General features: G+C 40.7%; 1 long non-coding RNA gene across 1 annotated transcript; it reads right to left on the bottom strand.

Moving 5' to 3' along the window:
* Window positions 1-236: 236 nt before the first annotated feature.
* On the bottom strand, window positions 237-6,630 carry LOC113013441 (uncharacterized). Its single transcript, XR_013903445.1, has 3 exons — window positions 6,345-6,630; window positions 5,998-6,063; window positions 237-415 (listed from the first exon to the last, which is right to left on the bottom strand). It is a non-coding gene; the product is annotated as an uncharacterized LOC113013441 (long non-coding RNA).
* Between the last annotated feature and the right edge of the window lie 2,637 nt (window positions 6,631-9,267).

Raw genomic sequence — 9,267 nt, forward strand, 5'->3', positions numbered from 1 at the left:
ATTTTGATCCAAAACCATTGCTGTTATCAGTAAATCATGTGTAAAGGCAAAATTTAGGATGGATCCATGTTTTTAGGCATATGAATCATTTGTGGACATATTTGATATGAGAGCTAACCCAAAATTGATAAGAGGCTAAATTATGAGGGGTCTGTTTAATTTTTAGAGTTAATGGACCCGGAAAATTTCATTTCCCATTTTTTCAGTTGTACAAAGAGTAACTAACACAATAAAAATGTATTTAATTTTTATTGTTTTATTTATGTAATTTGTATTTCAGTGATGTTTTTCTTAAAAACACATTTTAAAAGTCTTTGCAGGCTTTGTGAGTCAGCTCATGGTGAGACATTTATTTACAGACGAGTCTTTGGAGCCTCAGTAGAGAATAAAGAGGATCTCTTCCTCAGTGGTTCCCCTGAAAAACAAAGAACATAATTCATGAAAAACGTGAACCACACCTTACACTTACACGTTTATATACCACCTACATGAAGTCTCACAGTCTACACACACTGTGAGACTTCATGTATGTAGGCTTAATTCTTGTGATGTTTTAAAAATTGTATCTCCAAAAGTTGATACTGTTCATCTGGAAGTAGTGTTTTCAGCGGGAGAAACATTTCGTCACTCATCCAAGTGACTTCTTCAGCCCCAGCTGGCTGCAGGTTTCCCCAATCTTATAAACAGAGTGTCCTCAGCAGCCAGAAGAGAGAAGAATGTGACACTGAGGATGTGGACAAGTGGGCGAAGAATTTGTCTGACAGACCGCTCACCCAAACAGAGAAAAACATCCTTGCTAAAGGGTTTAATTTTCCTGTCACGCCGAGACAAATCCAGCTAGTGGAACTGATCACAGCCACAGAAACAGCAATTCGAAACAACAATATTGCTGAAGTGGAAGCAGAGCAACTATGGATGAAAGTTTCAGCCTGTCTCAACAATCAGCATCACCATGGAGAAGAAGAAGGCACTCGCATCACTTAGTAATGACAACAACATTATCACCCTTCCGGCAGACAAGGGTAGGTGCACAGTTTTGCTAAACCAGAATGGTCAATGGTAACTTTATTGTCCCCATTGGGAAATAGATTTGCAGTATACCCATATATATATATATATATATATATATATATATATATATATATATATATATATATAAAACACAAACAAACACAACACATACACCCCCAAAAATAAACCCAGAGAAAAATAACAAACTTTTATCATCAACAAAAGTGTGCAATGGCAACAACACATATGGTTTAGTGTTATTAACCATGATAATAGCAGTAGGTATAAAAGACAATCTACGTCTCTTTGTCTTCACTGCAGGTACTTTATAACGACGACCTGATGGAAGCAGTTAAAAATCATTAAAGAGAGGATGATCTGAACACAACAAGACAGAGGTTGCCTTCCTCCTGTTATAAAAGTCCACAAGCTGGACCTGAGACCTCCCTGAAATCTGACCAGCCACTTTAACCAGGTTGCTAAGTCTGGTCTTATTATTCAAGGACATATACAGTGGGGCAAAAAAGTATTTAGTCAGCCACCAATTGTGCAAGTTCCCCCACTTAAAATGATGACAGAGGTCAGTAATTTGCACCAGAGGTACACTTCAACTGTGAGAGACAGAATGTGAAAAAAAAAAAAAAATCCATGAATCCACATGGTAGGATTTGTAAAGAATTTATTCGTAAATCAGGGTGGAAAATAAGTATTTGGTCAATAACAAAAATACAACTCAATACTTTGTAACATAATCTTTGTTGGCAATAACAGAGGTCAAACGTTTACTATAGGTCTTTACCAGGTTTGCACACACAGTAGCTGGTATTTTGGCCCATTCCTCCATGCAGATCTTCTCGAGAGCAGTGATGTTTTGGGGCTGTCGCCGAGCAACACGGACTTTCAACTCCCGCCACAGATTTTCTATGGGGTTGAGGTCTGGAGACTGGCTAGGCCACTCCAGGACTTTCAAATGCTTCTTACGGAGCCACTCCTTTGTTGCCCGGGCGGTGTGTTTTGGATCATTGTCATGTTGGAAGACCCAGCCTTGTTTCATCTTCAAAGTTCTCACTGATGGAAGGAGGTTTTGGCTCAAAATCTCACGATACATGGCCCCATTCATTCTGTCCTTAACACGGATCAGTCGTCCTGTCCCCTTGGCAGAAAAACAGCCCCATAGCATGATGTTTCCACCCCCATGTTTCACAGTAGGTATGGTGTTCTTGGGATGCAACTCACTATTCTTCGTCCTCCAAACACGACGAGTTGAGTTTATACCAAAAAGTTCTACTTTGGTTTCATCTGACCACATGACATTCTCCCAATCCTCTGCTGTATCATCCATGTGCTCTCTGGCAAACTTCAGACGGGCCTGGACATGCACTGGCTTCAGCAGCGGAACACGTCTGGCACTGCGGGATTTGATTCCCTGCCGTTGTAGTGTGTTACTGATGGTGACCTTTGTTACTTTGGTCCCAGCTCTCTGCAGGTCATTCACCAGGTCCCCCCGTGTGGTTCTGGGATCTTTGCTCACCGTTCTCATGATCATTTTGACCCCACGGGATGAGATCTTGCGTGGAGCCCCAGATCGAGGGAGATTATCAGTGGTCTTGTATGTCTTCCATTTTCTGATGATTGCTCCCACAGTTGATTTTTTCCACACCAAGCTGCTTGCCTATTGTAGATTCACTCTTCCCAGTCTGGTGCAGGTCTACAATACTTTTCCTGGTGTCCTTCGAAAGCTCTTTGGTCTTGGCCATGGCGGAGTTTGGAGTCTGACTGTTTGAGGCTGTGGACAGGTGTCTTTTATACAGATGATGAGTTCAAACAGGTGCCATTCATACAGGTAACGAGTGGGGGACAGAAAAGCTTCTTACAGAAGACGTTACAGGTCTGTGAGAGCCAGATATTTTCCATGTTTGAGGTGACCAAATACTTATTTTCCACCCTAATTTACGAATAAATTCTTTACAAATCCTACCATGTGAATTTATGGATTTTTTTCCACATTCTGTCTCTCACAGTTGAAGTGTACCTCTGGTGCAAATTACTGACCTCTGTCATCATTTTAAGTGGGGGAACTTGCACAATCGCTGGCTGACTAAATACTTTTTTGCCCCACTGTACCATACCAAGCAATGATACAGAAGGTTAAAACAGATTCAATAAAACTTTTATAAAAAAGAGTCATCATTTCAGATGAAACATCAAAACCTCTCAACCTCCTTAAAAAGTACAATCTTTGTTGAACCTTTTTCACTGTAGCAGCAAGATGAGACTCAAAGGACAGAGCCTTATCAAGAACAACCCCCAAATACTAGATAGACTATCATGAGAAAATTTTATCACTGCTCAGTGATGAAAATACTTATGAGCCCCTGAAACGAGACCCAGGAAGTGGCTACAGGAAGAGGGTGATAGATTGTCTGAATCAGTTAGAACAAGACAATTCTATTGACTGGACATCATACCACAGGCTATACCCAGGGGAATCTACACCAAGTCTGTATGGTTTACCGAAGACCTATAACATCTCCAAGTTTCTGGCTTCGATCCTCAACTCGCTGGTAGGCAGCTCTGAACACCACATCCAGAACACCCTGGATTTTGTTGAGAAGGTGAGAGATCGACCGGGGAAGCAGAAGAACAGCACATCAAAAAGGCCCTGAGTAAATGTGGTTATCCCAGCTGGACTTTTGTCAAAGCTGGGAAGGCACCAAAAGAAAGCTCCAGCTGATCCAGGAGAGAAGGACAACCGCTGCCCAAGCGAAAACCTGTAGTTATCCTATATGTGTCAGGAGTATCGGAGCAGTTGAGATGCATTTTTTCAAAACACTGGGTCTCTGTGGCTTTTAAACCCCAAAACACGCTCCAACAAAAACTGGTCCACCCCAAAGATCGGGTCCCCCGACACAAACAGAGTAACATAGTGTATGCCATGGCTATTCAACTACGAAGTTAGTTGAGCCAGATTTTCAAACCGAGGAATTTATCTGGGCCAGATATTTTTTTTGAAGCCAGTAAGCAGCAGATCATGATCAATTTCAAACCCACACAACTGTATTGAAAAACAAGTATTTTTTTTATTCCTATTCCCCTGTAAATCTGGTGACCTCTCACAAATGCACACCAAAAAGTCCATTTAAAAAAAAGGGAGCTATAACTAAACTATTTTTTGCACATTTGAAATAATAACAATAACAATAACAATAACAATAATAATAATAATAATAGTAACAAAAAAACATTTTGATAATTCCCTTTCAAATTAAAATAAATATTTCGCTGACCACTCACTTTTCCTGCCATGGATGGAGCCCCATCCGTCACAAGTATACAGACACGCTTCATATCCAAACCATTTTCCTCAAAAAGAGCTGAAATCTTCTCAAACATTATTTCGCCAGCTGTGTGTCCCTCTAACGGTAGTAAGCCGAGCAATTTCCCATCCAAAAAACGGACATATACGCACAACTGTGCATTATCAGTTCTGTCTGTGATCTCCTGCTATAGACATTACATCAGTTTTCTTCAGGTCATCTAACAGCATTTCAAACTCGTCTGACGCCAGAACTTCAACTCTACGAATATTTGAACTGTCCTACAGGGGTACGTTTTTAATAGCAGATGTCACACTTACTTTAATTTTTTCATCACTTTTCACCGCATCCACCACGGCCAGCATGCAGTATTTCACTGATTCAGAATCTGTGAAAGGCCTTTTCTTCTTCGCCAAGAAGCAAACACGAAGGGAAGCTGCTGCAGCTCTCTCTTGGGCTGTACAGGACCCTCACCATGGTAGTACAACTCCGGTTGTAAGATTATTAAACTCGGTAAAATGAATAAGTATTTGTCAGTCCAGGCAGGGTTAAACCGACAGTTTTCATTGTCAATTTTGCGCTTTTGGAGTGAGAAAGACATGCTGTTGTCGCATCATATATTACGATGATTGTTTAATATGTTTACATCACGGTGCATTGTGGGTTAAATATTGCTAGGCTACTAGGAGTGTTGCATTCACAGTCTACACAACGCTGTAGGAATTTTAATTTTTTTTTAAATTAACGAATTTTTTGCGTTTTCTCTGTTTCTGCCAGGACCACAGGCAGGGCCACTCGCAGGTTGCTTCTGGGCCGCATTTGGCCCGCGGGCCGCCATTTGAATAGGCTTGGTGTATGCTGTTAAGTGCCAGGAGGATTGCCAGGATTTATACGTCGGGGAAACCAAACAACCTCTGGCGAAGCTGATGGCACAACACAGAAGAGCTACCTCGTCAGGCCAGGACTCTGCAGTCTATTTACACCTACAGGCCAGTGGACACTCTATAAATGATGAGGATGTACACATCTTGGACAGGGAGGAACGCTGGTTTGAGCGCAGAGTCAAGGAGGCCATTTACGTGAAAAGGGAAAGACCATCTCTGAATCGAGGAGGGGGCCTAAGGGTACATCTGTCACCATCTTACAATGCTGTGATTGCAGCCGTTCCCGAACTCTCTGTGAATGGTACTCATGGCCATTGATCAGTGGTCATGAGAATTTCCATAATCAAGATTAAGGAACTAACCTCCCAGCCCATTGTTCCTTCAGTGGGCTGGTTTCAGTCATTATGGAAATGTACTGTTTATAAGATTGGGGAAACCTGCAGTCAGCTGAGACCGAAGAAGTCACTTGGATGAGTGACGAAACGTTTCTCCCACAAAACGCTACGTCAAGATGAACAGAATCAACTTTTGGAGATTTACTTACCTGGATGACTGAGTATGCACCAAGACGTTTCAAAATTGTACCACTCTCCATTTTATTTTTATTTATTTAATAATAAACGAAACACTAGAGTGTGCTGTTTTCTAATGAAATCATTATTTTGTGACACAAATTCCACAAAGTTTCTTTTGATTTACATTCAAAATGTGAGAAATTTGCAAAAATGAACCTACTGATTAATTGTTTCCATCATTAATACTGAGATGTGTGTCAGTGTGTTTACCTTTTCTGTTGTAGTTTAGTTTGGTGGCGACTTCAGTGTAGAGCACAACTGAAGGGTTGATTTTACCTGCAGCAAAAAAAACAAATCAGAGAGCATTACAATCCTGAAATCCTGAGATTTTTTTAAGGTGGATATGATGAAGTAAACTGAAAGCACAGCTGTGTTTAAAGTTAATTGTGAACCTTTTGTATGCTAAACATGGGCACTGAAACTGTGACAAACATTTGAAACATTACTATACAAAACATTATTTCATTAACTTCTTTAAAAGCTAAAAAAAAGCTAAAAAAAAGAAAGTAAAATAGTTTTTTCATTTACAGGGCAGTTCTATTTTTCCATGTGCTGACCTTTGTTGGTTTTATAGAGACTGAGCAGCATTACTGAAACCATTGAGAGGTAGATGCATACCACAGGAAGGAGAATGTATGTCAGGCCAGAGTGAGCCAGCTCACGGGGCACTGCTTCAAAGCAGAAACACTCCGTTATCATCAGGTTATCATCAGTGGGGAAAAAACAAGGCTTACTTTACTCGCATTATATTTATGTGTCTCTCATTTACAGTAAATCATGCAATGAACAAAGTGGAGGATGCTTTTTTAATAGCCAAAAACTTTATTGGGAACACGAAACAAAAACAGCTCCCATGACTGCCTCACATATTTTATCCACATAAAATACAACTACACATAAATGGCATATTCCAGAGCAAATTCTCCCCAATTACACCAACAAGTGTTGCTCACAGTTTTGCTGCAGCATTAAAATTAGTACCAAATATCCTTGGGAAAGATAGTAACCCCAAGTTGGAATGTGATGAATTTCAGATAGAAACCATTTAAGGGTGAATGAGGCATGTTATATAAAGCCATTTGAGAGCTCCAGGAGAGGAGAAAGGTGCTATATAAAAATCAGTTTGTTTACCAGACCTTTTGAGGAGTTCATGATGAGAATAATTTTTGATAATGTGGGCAAAAACTTGTTAGGAGGCTAAAATCCAATGTGGACGTCTGTAGTATGCAAGCATTTATGTCCTTAGGATCGAAGAAGTCTTTAACTGTACTGGGCGTGTCGACACTGTTACCAAGAAAAAAAGGAGGCTTGAGATGAATTTCTTAGGAAGGACATTAACAAACTGCCAGATTGTTAATATTGTTAACAAAACCAGGCAGAGAAGGAGTACTTGGTAAATTTATGAAATTTGATTAGATTAATGTAAAAAGACAAAATAGCAAATTAAACTTTGTCTTCCCCAATGTTTCTGTGGTTGCTACTGAAAAAGGGGCAATTAAGATTTTTTAACAGATGTCTCACTAGTTGCATTACATTTTTTGTGTTTAGGGTTGAATGATGAGTAACTGTTGTGTATTGCATTAAAAAAAAGAAAGAAAATCTGAACCTTATTTGTTTAAACCCACCTGCCACAGTGATGTTGACAGCATCGAAGCACTGTCCTGCTGCAGACTCACACCAGTAAACTCCAGTGTCTGCTGGATAAATGTCACTGATGTCGCAGTGAGATTCATCTATTCCATTTGAGGGTGAGGGACATGTGGTGTTTGTGTATAAGGACGTGCTCCTCTTAACTCTCCACTCAGAAGAGTTTTCCTGCCCCCCGCAGCTAATGGAGACAGACTCATACTGGAAGAACTGTAATCTGTCGGGAACAATTCTCAGAGAAGCTGCACAAAAGAAAAAAAAAGGTGGAAAGCTGAGATTTTTCTTTTGCCATCAACCAGCCATTTAGTCATAGGATGATTTCAGAAAACCAATCAAAGTAATTCAAGCTTCTGGCTGAAATATGTGTTTCATTACTGTTAGAAACAGTTCAGAGATATAAACATAGATTTGTTTTCCAGTAACACTGCAGCACCTGACTCCTGCAGCTCTAGTAAACAACATTATTCGATACCACAGCAGAAACTGTTGGTTTAGGACATGATAAACAACCTTATAAGAAACCACTTCCTCATTACAGACTGAGCTAAAAACTGAAGTTACTGAATGGCCTGGCCTGCATTTATATAGCGCTTTACTAGTCCCTAAGGACCCCAAAGCACTTTACATATTCAGTCATCCACACATTCACACACTGGTGATGGCAAGCTACATTGTAGCCACAGCCACCCTGGGGCGCACTGACAGAGGCGAGGCTGCCGGACACTGGCGCCACCGGGCCCTCTGACCACCACCAGTAGGCAACGGGTGAAGTGTCTTGCCCAAGGACACAACGACCAAGACTGTCCAAGCCGGGGCTCGAACCGACAACCTTCCGATTACAAGGCGAACTCCCAACTCTTGAGCCACGATCACCCCAGTAAGTAAGAAGTTACTGGAATGTTATCGACAGCATGGAGCACAAATCAATCTCATTATTTAGTGACTGAAGTGGATTTCAGACAGTACACAGGTATAAATACAGTACTCACCAACAACAGCACAAAGTGCAGCAACTTCCATGATGCGTGGCTGCTGATGTACTGACTGGCTCAATGGCAGCTGAACAGTGTCAAGTCACATAAGATGTAAGTACAACTCCTCCGGTTTCATATGCAGTCAGAGGCCACAGCTTCCTGCTGGTGTGGAAACATAATGTGTCACAGCTCATCACCTCACTTCCTAGCTCCACTCTAATTAAAACCTTTTTTTTTGTTTATTTGTATTTACCCACAATAAACTGCTAATAGCTTAAAATGTCTCAGTAACTCTAACTCCTTCTTTCACACTTGGAACAGGTAGCATTAGGTTGAATGTCTGTCACAAAATATTTTATCTCTACCATATCTTAGACTGATTTCTGTGGAAGTCTTTTATCATATTTTGAGAAAAGTTGACTCAAGACTTATAACAAATATAAAGACATATAAAGCGTTTCTCTGTGTTAGCCCTGCGACAGACCCGTCGAGGGTGCACCACACCTGACAGACTCCAGCCCCCCCTGACCCTGAATAATCAATGAACAAAGGGGATGGAGTTGATGAACCCCAAAGGCAACAGAAAATTCACACAATATTAATCATAAGTACTCGTATTAAAATGCACAAAAAAAAGCACATTTAAAATACACTTTTCAATGTGACACTAGTATCAACACTTTTATTATCAATGTGAAATTTCAAAGGTTTTGATTAGTGACCACAGATGTCGGGAGCCAGCCCTTACGGAGGGGGGGGGGGGGGGGGGGGGGGGGGGTGGTACTGTCACTGTCAGCCAGCTTTCTGTTTTTCATGCTTTGGTGTTCTTTTCTAGATTATGATTTATTGATGATACTGT

The sequence above is a fragment of the Astatotilapia calliptera genome, chromosome 3 (assembly GCF_964374335.1).
Source record: "Astatotilapia calliptera chromosome 3, fAstCal68.1, whole genome shotgun sequence".
NCBI lineage: Eukaryota > Metazoa > Chordata > Actinopteri > Cichliformes > Cichlidae > Astatotilapia > Astatotilapia calliptera.